The 17,404-nt window shown below is 38.1% G+C and overlaps 1 protein-coding gene across 2 annotated transcripts in view; it reads left to right on the forward strand.

Annotated features, from left to right (window-relative positions):
- Nucleotides 1-16,737: 16,737 nt before the first annotated feature.
- The window catches only part of LOC128013319 (zinc finger homeobox protein 4), a 72,267-nt gene continuing 71,600 nt past the window's right edge, over nt 16,738-17,404 (forward strand). The window contains exon 1 of one of the 2 annotated variants that reach the window (XM_052596225.1): nt 16,738-17,201. The gene's annotated coding sequence lies outside the window, so the exon portion shown is untranslated. The remainder of the gene's footprint in view (nt 17,202-17,404) is intronic. The other variant, XM_052596226.1, reaches the window with a different exon arrangement.

Genomic DNA, 17,404 nt, shown 5'->3' on the forward strand with positions numbered 1-17,404 from the left:
ACACAATTTGAGATGCTTTTATAAATTCAGAAAAACAAGTTTAGGGACCCCAAGGTAGTCATTGCAAAACAGCTTTTCCATTTAATATTTAGAATTTAGTATAACATTTTAAGTGTGACTTCATCTAAAAATAATAATTCTGTCATTCCAAATCTGAATGATATTCTTTCTTTTAAGGAACATTAAAGAAGTTATTTTGAAGAATTAGTATTTTTTGTCTATGGGGTTTATTGTTGTACATTGGAGTAATGGCTGCTGAAAATGCAGCTTTAAATTATGTTTTAAAATAAATTAAAATAGAAAAGAATAAGGTATTTTAAACTGCAATATTGCACCCCATTGACCTTAATTTCATCTTTTGTGTTCCTCAAGAAGAAAGAATTTGGTGTGACATTAGAGTCAGTACACACTGACAGAATTCTCATTTTTAGGTGAAGTGGAATTCCGTTTAGAGCCACAGAAAAGACGACAACATTCTTAAGGTCCTAAAACATTCACCCTATTAAAAATGAACGCTTGTGGATATGAAGGTAAGTTTAAAACCAGACCATCTGAGATGCCACAACAGAATAATTGTCCGGCAGGCCAATTGAGTGTTATACAATATGTAATATATGGGTATTTTGTACAGCCTCCAGCCACCAAGATGTTTTCAATTTAGCGTGGCTCTACGATCATGATATCACTTTCTCTGAGCTGTTCCAGATCAGGATGGCCACAGCCTTCCGAGGTGATCACCTCGTCCAACTCAAAGGCTTTCTTGAGGAAGAGTAATTCCACAGTTGCTGAGGTACTGAAAAAGCAATCTGCAAAAATACCCCAGGGTCATGTCTTTGGTCGGGTGATTTGTGTGAAATGTCATATATTAAATATAAGTTCGACAGTGAGCCACACACTGTAAAAAGTGCTGTTTCCCCCAGCCGCGTTTTAGGTCAAAGCGAATGGTCACAAAGGAGACGGAACTCTTCCACCGTCACACACACGCACTCCATCTTTCCAATCTTAGAACAGGCGGAGGCCAAAAATGACACGCAGCTGCATTTCATTTGCAAATGCGAGCAAAACTTTTTCTTTCATTTGCCTTTTTTCCCCCCCCAGAATTCACAATTCACTCCAATTGACGTTCTTCCTTTTCCTGCACCCCTGTCTTATCTGGTGTGCGTTTCATCTGCCGTGCAATAAGAAAAGGACAAAGCTTGTAACTAATTCATAAAGTCCAGCCGTCTCTCGAGAGGTGCCGGAAAGAGAACGCTGTCTCTGGGGATGTCAGAAAGTCAGTCAAGCCAGCAATCCTTCTGTCCATTCTACTCCATGAGATATGACAGAAGAGCTACAAAGCATGTCGTTCTGAAGAAGGACAATTGATGTTTTCCTTTTTTTCCCCTCCCCTTGCTTTTTTCTGTCTATGTGTTGTTTGTTTTCGAAGAGCGTTTCTTTTTTTTCTTTTTTTTTTCTGGAAAGTTTACTCTCGAGGCAATCGTGTAAAAGCATTTTGGATGGTTCTCAGCTCTTGCTGTTCAGAAAACAATGAGGAAATCTATTTACCTCATATTACCGTACTTATTCTATTTGAACCGGGGTATTTTGGTTTTGTTTGTACATACATAAATATAAACAAGTTGATGGATTTGCCCTTAGAGTCTGGTGTAGGCCTTGCTAATATCAATTAATCGACTTGACGCAGTTGTCTAAAACAAACACTAGTCTTTTCCCCATGCAAATCGCTCTGCAATTCCATTTTTCCGTTGGTCTCGTTCAGCAGGTTTAGTGATTTATCAATTTAACCTTGAAGGTGTTCTTGCACAGGTGTCTAAAGTATTGAAATGAAGCTTTGAACACATGCAAAGTATATAGGAGAAGTCAGGACTGTTTGTTTTCAAGATCTACAGCTTATCCCTAAACTGTGTAAATCGTAAATTTTTTCAAGTTTTCCATGATTCTTTAATGAATAGGAATTTTAAAATAACAATTTATTTAAAAAAGGAATATTTTGTAACATTATAAATGTCTTTACTGTCACTTTTGATCAACTGAATGCGTCTTTGCTGAATATAAGTATTAATTTCTTTTAAAAACAATTAAGTAAATCTTACCGACCTCAAACTTTGGTTTATGGTAATGAATGTATAACATGAAAGTGTGTGTTTGTCACTTTCAAAATTGTTCGCTTATGCTCTCATTTTGTTACATTTTTCTCTGTCCAATATAAGTAAATGGAAAACAACATTCCCGTCTACTCGAACATGTTATTTCTCTCTTTTTTTTATATTTAGGTGATAGTTTTAAGCCAAAAGTCAACAATAAAACACGAGAAAACACTGATTAAAATGATTCCAGTTCATTTAAAATCCAGTTCAAATTTAAAACCTAAAGGGAAACTTTTTTTCCCTCCTCAAATTCTCCAAATCCTTTGTATTTATACACAAGACTTCTATTGTCATCTATAATTTCATTGAAGATTTCATCCTTGTACCGAAGTGGTTAAAATAAGGGTCTTAAACTTCACCCATGTTACAACCATCCCTGGTCTCCCCTATATATGTGCACCCACACATGCTGTAAAACTTCAAAGCAGAACTCAGACTATACTGAGGGTCTAGCTGATGTAGGCGAGGAACGGCATATTGTTCATTTGTGTATGGGAGGAGATGAAACGAAAACCATCTTGAGTTATTTGTTTTAAATTGTAATGCGCCCAACTAGTCTTTAATCTTTCATTAGTGCCGCACAATGTCTAAATTCATACGAGCTAAATCAATCGCTACCTTGAGGACTTTGATGAGTGTGTTTTGCTGGATTTTGATGCTGCTTTATACATTTATGAGCATTTTGAGGATGGGGAAAACAGAAATACGCACCAGAGGCATGTGTGATGTGGGCACATCCAAGAATCCATAATGGATCAGACAAGAAGCTCATTATGAAAATTTGCCTTGGGTCAGACTCTCGGTAGCACAGGATGGCGAATCTTGAACAATGGCGGTCTTAAAAGGGAGAAGGATCAAAGAGCCCAAACAGGCCATCACAATCCAATTGAAATGTTTTCTGGGCATCATAAGGAGGTAATGGACGGACGCACAGCAAAAAAAAAGAAAAAAAGGTGGCCATTTTGAATGCAGCCCAAATTACAGTGTGTTGAAGAGTGGATGGAAAATCCACATGACAGACTTCTGCACTTCTCAGCTATGCATTGTGTTGGGAATGAAGCCAGTCATTATAGACACCCAAATGCATTTCGCACAATTGCGTAATGAGTCTAAAGCTATTTTCTGTTTGTGTTTTAGTCACAAGGATTTGTACTGTAATTGGTACAATTTCAATATTTTGATATAAAGTGTCCATTAAATTCTTAGCTGCTCTAAACACTGTATTTTTGTGTCTTTTCCTGTCCAGGTAATGTGTCGTCCAGCTTCTACCTGCATCCAGCGGCAGTTCTCCTGTTTCTGGTCCAGTGCTGGATTGTGCGAACAGTCTAGGTCAGGTTGTTGGACGGTTGGGAGGTCATCTTGCCCCCTTCAGCCGCAAGTATGTCCACCTCTCACACCAGTGATGAATTTGTCCTTATGCATATAGACAGCAAGTCACCCACGTACAACATCAACCTGTACAATGGCATGTTGGGATCGGACAGGTACCAGAAGTGTGTTTATGACATGCGTCAAAGAAAACTATCTGACCTTATTTCAGCTGCTGTCGACTATGTCCTAAAAAGTCAATGAAACCACAATGAGAAATTATGTCATCCTCATATTCCAAATTTGGATGACTTACTTTCTCTTACAGGAGAAATTTGTGATAATGGTTTTCCTTTTCCATGCAAATACATTGAATGGTGACTTTAAACTCAAGAAAGGACACAAAATCCCAATAAATGTTGTCCATACAATGGCACTAAATATCAAGACTTCTGAAATATAGATGGCTTTGTGTAAGAAACACACAGAAGCTCAGTTGATTTTGATTCATGAATGAATCATGATTTTGTGTATAGCTTTAATTGATTTAATGAAAAGATCTGATTCAAAAGAATGATTTAATTATTAAATGAACCTCAGTTCTTCTGTCGTAGGGCTTTGGAAGACTTAGAATATAGCGCACAAGTTGTATGACTGGCATTTATGATACTTTTTTTGGTGCTATTGCGTCTTTTTTTAAAGCCTAAAACTCATTGTGATCCACTGGAAAAGAGCAACCAGGACATTATTAGCATTTTGTCATGCAATGTGGAAATGACAGATTTTTTTTAGTGCGAGTGAACTAAACTTTCTAGCTCAATTGTTCAGAATCCACAATACTCCAAATAGCAGCATCTCAGATTCAGCTTTTACATGCCATTTTGTACAAGTACATTCAGTTCGTCTGAGAAAATTTCATCCGGCCATTATTTCCACAATCCCATCTTTCGTGAAGGGTCGGGACTGCTGAATTTCGCCTTATGCTCTATTTTTTGGGTGATGTTCAGATGTAATAAAAATCACTGAACTATTCTCTATGAAAATATTATGCCATTATTGAGGTAGTTAGACATTGTCTCTTGTCTAGGGGTTTGTGGTAATAGGGTTGATAGTTTATGAAGGACAAACAATAGCATTTAAAGGTTCCAGAAAAGGAAAAAATAAATCTGATGACATTAGCTTTTCAAGTATAATGTCCTATTTAGCCAAACGAACTGAAAATTAGAGTAATTTTAAGAGCGGCTCGGCAGGCGAACACAAAATACATCAGTCAGTTAGTTCATGGACATTCTAGAAGTATTAAATCGCCATTAAGGCAACACAGATGAAATTGGATCATTGCTGTCAGTTGTGATTGCTTCTGTTTGCATGAAGCGCACACCTTGCGATATACATAATTTATTTAGTCTTTTTTGAGGACGTCTGTTAAGGCACTACACATTCAACAGCTCTGTGACCCTGCGATGGAGCGAGAGAAAGAGAGGCGCACTCAGGCGTGCCTCCTGTGAAGTGTTGTCTCTCTTTATAGTGGTTCTGAGCACATTGATTTTACTATAGTTTGGCATTACCTGTGGTAACTAATGCGCGGGGGTCTACCCTTCGGGAGCAGCTGGACTCTGCGCATTAATTCGGAGCCCCTGTTTGAGTACGTCACGGCATATGCTGTCTTTTGTCTATTATCCTTCTCGTCTGTTATCCCCAAATATTGACATCGGCCGTTTTTATTAGCGCTAACCGCTCGCTAGCCTCCCAGCCTCATGCACGGCTCTATTTCCTGCTATTGATTGGCTTCTTCAAGCCAGCAGGTAGCTGTCCTCTCAGGCTGTCCTGAGGAATCACTTCCAATGACTTTATACGCACAATTTACACGGTGCGCTTTAAAGAGAATATTATCCTCAATCCAAATCATTGCCCCCTCCTTCCCCCGACCAGGTCAATATCCCACAATGCAGTGTTTTGTGCCCTGTCATGTGCTTGTTATTAAAAGCAACAGAAATCGACATTTCAGCAATATGTCTCTCATAAAATGATGGTGACGCAGACAGGCTGTACCCCTTCCATGTTATTATAACAGAGCACTGTTGTGGTCTGTTTACATAAGATGTTTCTGCGTGTACGTGTGCAAAAGGATAGTTCGTGATGTGCTAAATATAATCCGAACAAGGTTTCCAAGTAATCCGTGAGCAAAAAAAACGTTATGCGCCGTGGAATGTTTTCGATTACGCTCAGTCAGGCGACTGACAACAAAGAAAGTTTCGTTTTAAGAATATGAAGTGAAAATAAAAGGCAGAAAACATTTCGGCTGGCACAGTATAACAATTAACATTCCATATATGGCATTCTGTGTCTCCCCCACCCATCGCTTTCTTTGGGGTTTAAAATGGTTCACATTAAAACCTTCAAAGAATTTTTTTTTTTCGACGAAGGTCAAAAGTATAACATAATTATACTGCATAACGGAGCTATAGGAAACATTTGCTTCAAAACACACCGCCTTCAGCAGCAGCAAAACTGTGCTCGCTTTTGGGTCAAAGCTGTTTTTATGGAAAAAATAGATGTATATCTTGTTAAACGGACGTCAAACAGGCAGCAGAGAGTTTGTTTAATTTATTCAGCTTTCATTAACCCTGTAATTTGGGTTTGTTTGAGCTGCCTCCCGAGGAGAGTTTTGCTTACAAGTGAGTCAGCGAGTGCAAAACACACAAGCCCACCTGTGAGGAGCAGCCTACACCTTCCACCACGACTAAAAGCTGTAGTTCAACTAGCTTAAATACCTCTCAGTCGATGGTGGATTTAAAATCAACCCGTGTGACATGAGCGAAATTAGCAGAAACCACAAACAAATAGCAGAGGATGACTTGTAATTCACGAATACCAACGATAACTGTCGTACGCTCATCTGGATGGCCTTTTTGCTAAAAAATATTTGCTCTAGGTTTCATAAACAACTTTCTCGCTTCTTGCTGTCTCCTGAGCCGAAATGTAGACTGTCACAAAAGGTGCATTCATGAAAAAAAAAAAAAAAAAAGGAGAAGATTCCCTGCTGCTCGCTTCCAGAATTAAATTATTTTTAAATGCAGCTTATACATTTTACATGACCTGTGCTTCCTACTTCTCTCTCTCCTTCCCTCTCTCTCGCTCTCCTCTTTTTTTTCTCTTTTGAAGAGCACAAATGGGGGAGTCAGGATGTGAACCCCAGGAATCACAGACTTGCTAAAAGTTACCCGCTCCGGCCTTCTCATACGCCGCTCCTGGCCGAACCCACCTGAAAGCCCCTGACCTGCTGATTTACCCCTAGTAAAACCTGGCGGACTGATCCGCCTCCCCCCGTCTTGAAAGGACTCGGCGTTGCCCTGCAGAAAAGACAGGACTGCCAGTCGACGCTGCAGACACACAAAGGCAGGTGTGGTAGGCGAACGGCTCGTGTGTTTGTGTTCGAATACTGCGGTTTGCTTTCTGTGCCGTTTCTGTTTGTCTGGGTTTCTCAGTCCCTGTACTGTGAGGGTGTGTGTATGTGAGTGTGTGTCTGTCTCTCTCTCTCTACAGTCTCCCACCGAGTGTGTGTGTGTGTGTGTCTGGGGTTTAATGCCAGCAGGATAAAAAGGAGGCTTTGCAGACTAAGGTTTGATGTGCTGTTTGTCTTGGTTTGCCTCTCGCTGAGTGTTGTGGGGTGGTTCTTTTGGATTTATCTGCCTTTCCTCTGTTCCCCTCCTGTCGAGGAAAGGCAGAGCAGACGGAATACGGTCCCGGGACATTTAATCTTTAGGGAATTTCATGGTAGTTAGTGCTTGTCATCGATGGAGTCAGATGTAAAATACTGGTGTAGTTCTATGAGTGTTTCGGACGTATCCCAGGCCAGATTTCAGAACGGCGTAACACGCTATCTCCCCGTTCAGAAGATGAAACCGTTTGGGCTCTTTTGGGAGCGTTGAAGCTGAAGATTTTAAGGCTTTTGCGCCTTGTGTCTGTCATGTTTATTCGGACCATATGTGTTAGCATGTGTGGGTGAGTGTTGTTTACATGTGCGTTCGGTGTATACGTGTGGACATACGGATGTGCGCGGTGGAATTTCTGCAGAAATTTCCCCAGGTCTTTTTTTTGCCGTGTTTTTTATTGACATTGAATGTCAGGGAAGTAATCAAACCCATCAGGTCAGTGGGGTCTCAGTCCACTGACAGGCGTACAGTCAGGGGCATTCATTTCCAGAGAGCAGCTGCTCCCACACTCTGACACGACTGCGTTAGTCTAAACCCTGCTTCTTTAAAGCCTTGTCCAAACATATTTTAATGTGGTTCATATATTTTTAGCCTAGGTCGGACTGTGTGACGTTATAAAGTTTATGATCTGACAGATGCCATTTTTCTTATTTAAAATGATTTATTTGGCTAAATGCATCTTACAGGACTTGTATTAAATAAAGGGATCGATGGTGAACGTAGATGCACAAAAATAAAAAGCACAGAAAACATTTTTCTAATTTGCCCCTGCCTTTTTGAATCCGTATGAAATGCCGGATAATACAGAAAATCATTTGTTAAATAGAATAATCCCCCCTCCTTCCAGAGTTGACTCTTAGGCCTTCATAAGTGAGATTTAATATTTTGACAAGCTGTTCAATCAGATGTTTTAGGAACATTAAATGTGGCAGGCTGTCTGTTCCCCTGGTTTCTGTGAATTGGTGTGTTTTCTGTCTTTCGTGACCCATTTTCCTTTGTTCTGTGTATAAACGTAACCAAGACACACGTAACCCCTCCTGAATGATGTCGAGAAAGATTAGAGCAGGACCGGGCCCTGACAGACATGCTCATAGAACAGTAAAAGTCGCCTATTCGACAAAACGCCTTCCCTTTCCACTCCTGCATTCTCAAATAGTTTGACATACAGTTGGTTATTTTGATGACCAGTTACTCATATATATATATATATATATATATATATATATATATATATATATATATATATATATATATATATATATATATATATATATATATATACACACACACACACACACACACACACACACTATACTGCCTTATTAAATGCGAACTATAAGTGAACCTAATTCTTTGCATACATAAATCAGTCTTTATTCAATACATGAATATTATTTTCTAGGTGTGAAGTTTTTATATTATTTGATTGATTTATTTTTTTGTGGTAGGTGTGTTTTGAGTTTTTTCCTGTGTATTGTGTATTTATATACTGTACCTCATATTCAAAGACATTGTTGATAGCTCAACAGTTTAATATGTTGCAATTTTTCTAGTCTTATGAAAAGAGTGATAAATAATAATAATAAATTTGTATAATAATAAATAATTAATAAATTATTACAAATGCAATCTTTTTAAAATTACTTGGATAAATCCAATAATTGTTCATATGCTGGGATTTTGTGATTGTTCAGGTACACTCCTGTCAATCATTTCGATTTCCTTCATTGTATTTTTCTACAGCAGCACTAATATATTGGGTAGTTACGATATTGGATTACAGTCTGAGACATGCATTAATATATTTTAAATGAAGTTATGTTATTTTTTTGAGGTATTATTATTGTTTTAACATGTACAAAACATGTGACCCCATAAATAGCAACAGTAACAGTCAAACTCAGCTGAACATGCATATTGGATTTATGTGGATTTTCTGTGTGCATACATTTAAGTGTATATGTGCAACCTATATAATGCACCCCAATTCCCACAGACAATAGGCTCCCTCCCCACCTCTGTGCATCCTCACATCTCTCGCTCTCTCTCTCTCTCTTTCTCTCAGAGACACAATCTGCACCACAAGCTCTGTTCTGAGCCCGAGCAGGTTGCTGTCAGTTTAAAAATGACTGTAATAAAAGTGACCATGAAGATGGATTTTGTGATTTTGCGTTTCTAATCAGTCATCTGTGAAGAGGACTTTTGCTTTGATTCAGCAGTGCCCTGACAGGTCAGATTGATAGTGCACAGGGGATAAAAAAAGAAGAAGAAGGAGGAGAAGAAGGAGAAGAAGAAGGTTATTAACTGTCTTCCCATTAAAGTTGGGGATCTGGGTCTGTGGCCAGTGAGACAGGCGTGATTTAAGCGGAAACCTCTCTCAGGTGAGAGGAGAGGGAGTCTCATTGTCCAGTCTCACTCCTCACACTTCTGCACCAGCAGATTAGACTCAAATTATCTCCTCTGCAGCCCTGACGGCAAGAGAGAGAAGCCCCTCGCAGTGCATGAATGACTGCTTGCATGCATATGGAGAATGAATGTAATCTTATGGCCGATGAGCAGGATGATACAAAACAGACACTGGCTATTTAAATGCCTTTGCTGTTATATAGTACCTTAATGTATTTAATATATATATATATATATTTAATATTTTTTAATTACACACACACACACACATACATACACACACACACACACACACACACACACACACACACACACACACACACACATATATATATATATATATATATATATATATATATATATATAATATATTTTATTTTATATAACAATATATTTTATTTCTTACTCTCATTCACTCAGGCTAGGTGCAACTCTGCTAATAAATGTGTTGCTTAAAAATTATTCAAAAAACATGCGCATGAAAGACAGCGCTGGCAGGAGAGGCATATTGCAAATGAATTCAAATCGCACAATGTGTTTTGTGCATCTGACATATCATAGGAAGAAATCAAAGCACAGAAATTGCTCGCTTTAGAAACCACAGCGAAGGGCTGTCAGCACCTCCTCAACATCAGCGCTTTCAAACAAAGCTCACGGACGGGCGCTTACCTTATGCATGACAATCCATCGACTCCCTTTAACCAATCCAAAATCACCTTCATACACCTCCAGCGCGAAGAGGAGACACGCAGATTTTATTAACCCCCCCACCACCACCACCCCTTTTTCCAAGTGTCCTTAGTGCTGCCACTAGTGAAATATCAGTGCAAACAGACTCCAGCCTTTTTCTGAGACACCAAGGAGTCGTACTCAGCTGTCTGGCCCACGGGTGCATTTTAAATGTGAAAAAGCCTGAGATTCTCGTCCATGGGGTTCTGAGCTGCCAGCTGACTGTTCACAAACCAGCACCGCTACACACGATCCTGCCATAACCACAAAACATAGCTTAGATTTTCCAGGAGATACATAAACACATAAATAGTTTGTTTAATTTATGTGTAGGTGAGTTTTTCCCCTAGCAGGACAAGCTTCAGGCCTGTTAAATATGATATAATAGACTATGATCTATAAATCAATCAGTAAACCTTACTGATTATTATGATCAATAAGCAATCTGTCTGGCTAATCAGTTTATCTGACACTTAGACATATGCAGATTGTTTTTAAATGACTATATTTTCACTGACCTCATTTGTTTTCATTATGGGATTGAATCGTTTTCCTCTTGATTAATAATTTGTTGTTGATCTTAGGTCATTTTTATAGGAATACAAAAAAAAAAAAAAAAAAGGACTCAACATTTAAGCTGTTCATGTCTGATGCATCCTGACAATTTGAGAGTGTGAAAAGGATGTTATACAACAGTCAAAAACATGGTCTAATTATTCAAATGAGTTTGTGTTTTGACAGATTAGTTCATTTGTTTGGCTAATTGGAATGTAATTCACTTAAGAATGCTGATTAATTATGTAGATCCACACAAAGCATTTGATACACACTTTCCCTAGGATGAAAATATCACATACAAATATCAATAATTGTTGTATACAGCTTTATGCATTAATTATTTCAATTTATGTTGTGTCTTGTGACTTTTGACATTATCATTTGTGTTTTTGTTTAATAAAACAATGACTGAAAATCATTTACCATCTCATTCATGCATTCCCTAAAATGAACAGTAATTGATGTGTACTCATTTAATAAATCAGTCATTAATATTTAAGAGTGATATTTAATTCACAAATGCATAATACACACACTATTCTGACATGAAACAATACCGTGTTTCTCCTTTTTCTCATAGGCAAAATTCAAGCCACTTGACCAAGTTGACTGCATTATCATCCAGTTTGGCTGATGGGTTTAGAATATGTCATGTTGCCATGGTTTTGCTCTCTTGCCTTTCCTGTGCTGACCAATGGTAACCAGGTAATCCGCTAAATAGAATGCACCACTACGTATGGGGGAGAGGGCAGCTTCTAACCCCAGGAGAGGCAGAAGAAAACATCTAGCCATGTTAAAGACTCATTTGAACAGGGAAAGCTGGAAATGCAATTATCTAGCACACAAAAAGACAAATAATTGAATAAAGTTCATAAGAAGAAAAGCACAGTTTCTTCTCTGCTTTAGAGCATTAGCCATAACCCAGTGAAATATACACTCTCCTGAACAGGGGCGATGGCTCGAACTGATATGTGTTCGGAATGATTCTGGTTTTAGTGTTTAAGCGCAGCCCGCTCAGTAGGTGCTCTGGTCCTTCGGGCTTAAAATCACAGAATAGGGAGGGTCTCAGTGGCTTTTCAGTTACAAACAACAGGCTCATTTGTAATTATAATTAATTACCTCATTATTGATTGTGTCATTGATTAGACATTGGAATGATTTTGCATGCTTAATTATCTTAATCCACAGATTTTAAAAAATAGCAATAATTAATTACTTTGAAATAAAAAAAAAAAATATATATATATACATATATATATATATATATTGTTTACATTCAATAATGATTATAGCATTCATTAATAATTATAATAATTATTATTATTAAAATGATCAATTATTTACATTTATTTAGGCTAAATCATCAATGACGTTTTCATTTATTATTATTTCTTTGTTTTACACCGAAAATGATACTTGAAAAGATAAACCTCATATTCAAATGATAGAACGTAATTAATAAGCAAAACAGACAGCTATACATTCAGGGGCTCAGCAGATGGAGAATCTCCTGGTTTAGGATAGATGGCCGGAGATGCAACTCCTGCCCGTTTGTCTATTAAAGAGGGATCAACAATGAAAACCTCCGCACCACGAGGAGCAAAGGGCCAAGTGGGAGGGGGCAGTGGGGGTGAATGGACTCAAAGAGAGGACCAAGTGTGTCTCTGAGAGTGTAGTTTAGTGTACATTTCCCGATGAGATCGACCAGCCAACTGAAGTCACTTTTCAACCAACCATTTCCCCCTCTCAAACGTCTCGCTAAATAGTCCACAGTCATTCTCATTGATTTTCTTTATCAAATAAACAGAATGGCACCGCGTGCCTGGCCGCCTCCCTCATCCGTGATCCCGGGACCCAGCAGCTGGGAGCACGTGTGATTTTACCACATCTAAACAGTAACGTTATAGAATAATCATATTTGACGGCTGTCAATTAAACTCTGTAGTTTCAGCGCGGTGCATCATCTAGCATGCCAATGAATTATTTTATACCTTTATTTCATAGTGAAATAGGTAGGCAAAAATATTCAGATTTATACCACATAGCCTATCTTTAACATTAAACCTTATTTTTATTTTTGATACACATTGCATGTTGTTGTTAGCAAATGTTATTTTATTATTTTATTTTAAAATGAATCGCTTATTTATGTTCTCACAGCTCTCTGCCACTTCGTTTTGTTTCTCGTGAAAGGTGAAAGTCGTGCTGATACCGTTCTCGTGTCGTATATGGATTTTCGTTTATATAATCGATCGAAATGTCCCAATACATTGATCGAAAGTCCAGTGTTTTGCAAACAAGCATTTGTGAAACTCGATTTTACGTTGCCAGTGATTTTGCCACGACGTTGTTTACAGATTGTTCACGCAATCTTGTATTTGTATGTGTTATACATAAAAGCAAATTAATAGCTTATTAAATATATAGCTATACGAACGCGCAAAAGCATTGTGCGAAGAAGCACACTCTGTTTGAAAATCACGAGAGCGTTCTAATTTTTCAAATCATTCTGAATGACATGTCATTGCGGTATATGAAATTAAAGTTAGATAAGTCCGCATTGAGGGAGGCTGCACCCAATCCCCAACTTATTTCCCATTTTGTGTTCCAGCATCACCGCGCTCCGCTCTTTTCAATGACAATGTGCCAAATCTAGGCATTTTCTAAAGAGTTTCCATATGCTATAAGCGGAGCATCAGAGAGACACAGGACACCGGGATGCCCTTTTATACCAAAGGTACACGCGATTTATTTTCTTTTTAGCTGGCATTTATGAACAAAAGATGGGAATATATAACGCAAGAAATATATGTTTTAAACCGTTTGCTCGTGAAATATGTCGCTTTAGTGGAACTGTCATTTTTAAAAGACAAAAGCGAGCTTGTCGTAACCTACAGATGACGGAGATTTGTTCTTGTTTTTGTGGTGGATGTTAGCTTTTTCTTGTTTTTAAGAGAGAACTATGAGATTACAGTGTGGGACATGTTTGAAACGGTAGGACTTTTAGGGGAAATTACATCGGTATCTTTTGACTTTGAAATAAATAATATTGTGGCGTAGTTTTATGGCTATTTTGTTGTTGTTGTTGTTATTGTTTACTCTCAGTGTAATCAATTTTGTGAACACTTGACTGGCCGACTTTACTAAATAGTGCCATGAAAAGCGATTTTATAGCTAATCAGTTCTGTTTTAAATAGCCTACATTTAGATGTTTTCGTTTTGATAATGCATGTTCGGCTACGTTTGTTTACAGGCTATTGCACAGAGGTTTTCCCGTCTTCCACAAATATTGAAAACTTTCTTGAAGTGTGTGTGTGTGTGAGAGAGAGAGTTGAGAATTTATAATGGGACTTAATTCTCCGTTAGCAGAACATTTTGGAAGGTGTTTTATGCGGCTACAAAGGGTCAGTTACTGTCAAAACGTGACCTCTCAAACCCCAGAGGGCGCCAGGCGATTTGGACAAGCCTTTCATTTGTGGGACAGAACAGTCATTCACTCATTAGGTACCAGCAAAGAACCAAAAAAGAAACCCTGAAGTCATTTTTAGACATCGTACGTTTTAGAAAGACAATTAGCATATAAGAAATCACATGTCGCGAATTGAATGATGATTGCTTTATTGACATCTCACTTAAATCAGTATTCATGCAGTTTTTGGTAGCCTACGTCTCATAGGTACTTCACAATGTCATAAAAAAGTGAACAAAGCTTCTGATATTGTTTGTAGGCTATATCCATATAGTTGAAAATGAGGAATATACATTGAAATATGACAATGAACAAACAGGCTAATCGGCAATGATAAATGCTAGTATTTGTAGGCTACACTACATACTAGCTTTACCAAACAAAATAATAATAATAATAAATATAATAAAAGGAAAAATCTCTATATTCATTTCAAAAACATACTGCAACAAAATACAATCTTGAATTCATTTAAGATGAAATGATACGCAAACAAAGCGATGTTTGTCAGATAGCCTGAGAGAAAGAAGAGCAGAAAGTACGAGGGTGGCCACGATAACATTTGAAAGTGCTACAGACTAAGATAAGCACTATATCAGCCACGCAGCTTCCACTTTCTCCATTTCACAGCACAAAACAGTTCAAAAGACAGCACAGCTCTTATAACTACGCTAAATGTATCCGTCAAAGTATAGCCTACTTGCATAAGAGGTGAGACCTTTAAATCAATAGTTTTAAAGTCCTCCGCGGTGAGCAGCAGAAACACAGTCGTCGGTGGCTGGCAAATAACCTTTACTCCGCCGCATTTGCTTTGCGTTTATATGAAGGTAAAATCTGAAGCTCTCCGTGTCCTATTGCGAGCTCGTCTCGGTCTTGTTTCTGTTCTCTCGTTCATCCTGCCGAAGCACCACTAGGGTCTGGCAGGCATGAGTCCCCCGAGGACTAGAAACAGTGATTCAGGGGTGAAGAAGTAACGCCTCTGTTGACCACCTCTCGCCCATCCAAAGACCCACAGTAGACATGCCAGTCCAAGGGCTCGTGTTTTACTGCAAAGACAGCTCCGGTATACGCATCCTTATCGTGCGTTCCGGAAACAGAGCCTCGCTCAATTCAACCCTTTCGATTTTTTCATAAAGGAGAGCCGATCTTTTGATTTTCTTCACGATTAACATGTTGTCGGGTCTCCTTTCAATGGCGATATTTTAAGAGATCCAAACTGGCTATAATCATTCGGAGCATTAGCATGCGTGCTTTAATATGAACTAAACGCCCGGTGAGTGAAATAGAAGGATGTAAATAAAGTTCATAAGCCAAAGCCAGGCATAGGTTACTATGGGCTTTAATTCCGAGGCCCATTTACTGTCAAGTAGTGTACTTTTTGAGGTTTATTTGGAACACTATCTTGCGAATAAATATTCTGTGAATTATTATTTGAATCTTATTTAACTTTACATATCAATTTTGTTTGCAAAAAAATGCGTAGTTACACACGTGTCATTAAATATGTGTCGTACACATGTGTCATTAAATATCTCTAAAAGCAAAATGATATTCACATCTGCATGTTCTCTTACAATAGCCTACAATACACCAGGTTGCCAATACAGTAACTGAAAATAATTTTTAATACATAGCATCTACAACTGATAGCCTACAATGTGTCCATTTCATCTGCTCAGATATTGACATTTTACATGTCACGCGGATAAAAGCTCATAATAATCGACACCTGTATACAGTAGGCTATTTATGTTTTTCTCTTGACTTCTCTTCATTTGCGTTGCATTTCACTCTTTATTTTAATTGCTACTGTAGGACTATATGGGAATAGCAAAAAAACACCATTTCACTTGTGTTGTTTTCTAATATAATTTATATATTTATATATGTTCCCTACATATAATACACTATGTATATTTCTGCTTTTCGAAATATGTAGCTACATTTTTCATAAACCGAAGCGTCTCGAGTGAATCATTATTTTTGTCTTTAACAAAAAAAAAAAAAAAAATCGTTGAGGAAGCATTGCTAAATGTACATGAAACTTAGGCCGAGTGCATTACAAACAAAATGTACAAACATATTTAATCTTTTTTTATATATATATAACAGCAGGCAGACTTAATATTTTAAAACGGCCATACTATAACACGTTGTCTTGAACATTTCTGAATTTATTTATTTTGGTTAAATAAAAAATCAACAGCTTTGATTACAGGTATGACTCAAAAAGTAAAAAAAAAATCTCTTTTTGTCCCACAAAATGTTCCAGGCCGTTACAGGACGTCTTGCCCACCGAAAAAGATTTCCCCCCTATTAGATCATTTTAGGAATCTGGCTCGTACAGCCCTTCGGCTCTCCAAGTTGAAACGGCGCGTCATTTGCAATGTGGAGACTGTTGATCACCTCACTAATTACGTCTCTCTTTCTGCCTCGCGCTCTCTCCCTCCCTCTCGCGCTCACTCCCCCCTCTCTCTCTCTCTCTCTCTCATTCCCAGAGTGCATATCGAGAATAGACACACAAAGACATGCGCACTCAACTTAATCAGCCATTTTTTTAAACAGGGCTAAAACGATAATAATTAGCAGAATAAAGACATATCGGATTTTCATTTCCTTACCTCCTTTCCCTTACCCCTCCACAACCGAAACTGCTAGGCAGTCGTCGACACATCTTTTACACAACCGGACCCAAAGGATCGCCTCTTACTGTAGTATTTACGTTTTTTCCAATAAAATTGGAGGATTATTGTTACTTTTTTTTCTTTTTATCCTTTTTGTTACCTACTTGCGCTACCATTGGATGTGATTTTCTTCAGAAAAAGCAAATATCAAGAGAAGGATCGGAGGGAACTGCGGGGGAAGAAAGTAAGTTTTTTTCCCCTTCAACTTTTATTGAGTAACGTTAGTTGGTGTTAAATTTAGGTCGAGTATTGATTTTATTTCGCGACTAGCTCTGCTGAATCTGCGCTATTCCGCTGTCGGATTACGGCTTTATGTGATATAATTTCTACAAATGTCAGCCTAAATATTTTCCTCCCAGTTTGTAAAACATTCGTTTTGCCGAACAG

The sequence above is a fragment of the Carassius gibelio genome, chromosome B24 (assembly GCF_023724105.1).
Source record: "Carassius gibelio isolate Cgi1373 ecotype wild population from Czech Republic chromosome B24, carGib1.2-hapl.c, whole genome shotgun sequence".
NCBI lineage: Eukaryota > Metazoa > Chordata > Actinopteri > Cypriniformes > Cyprinidae > Carassius > Carassius gibelio.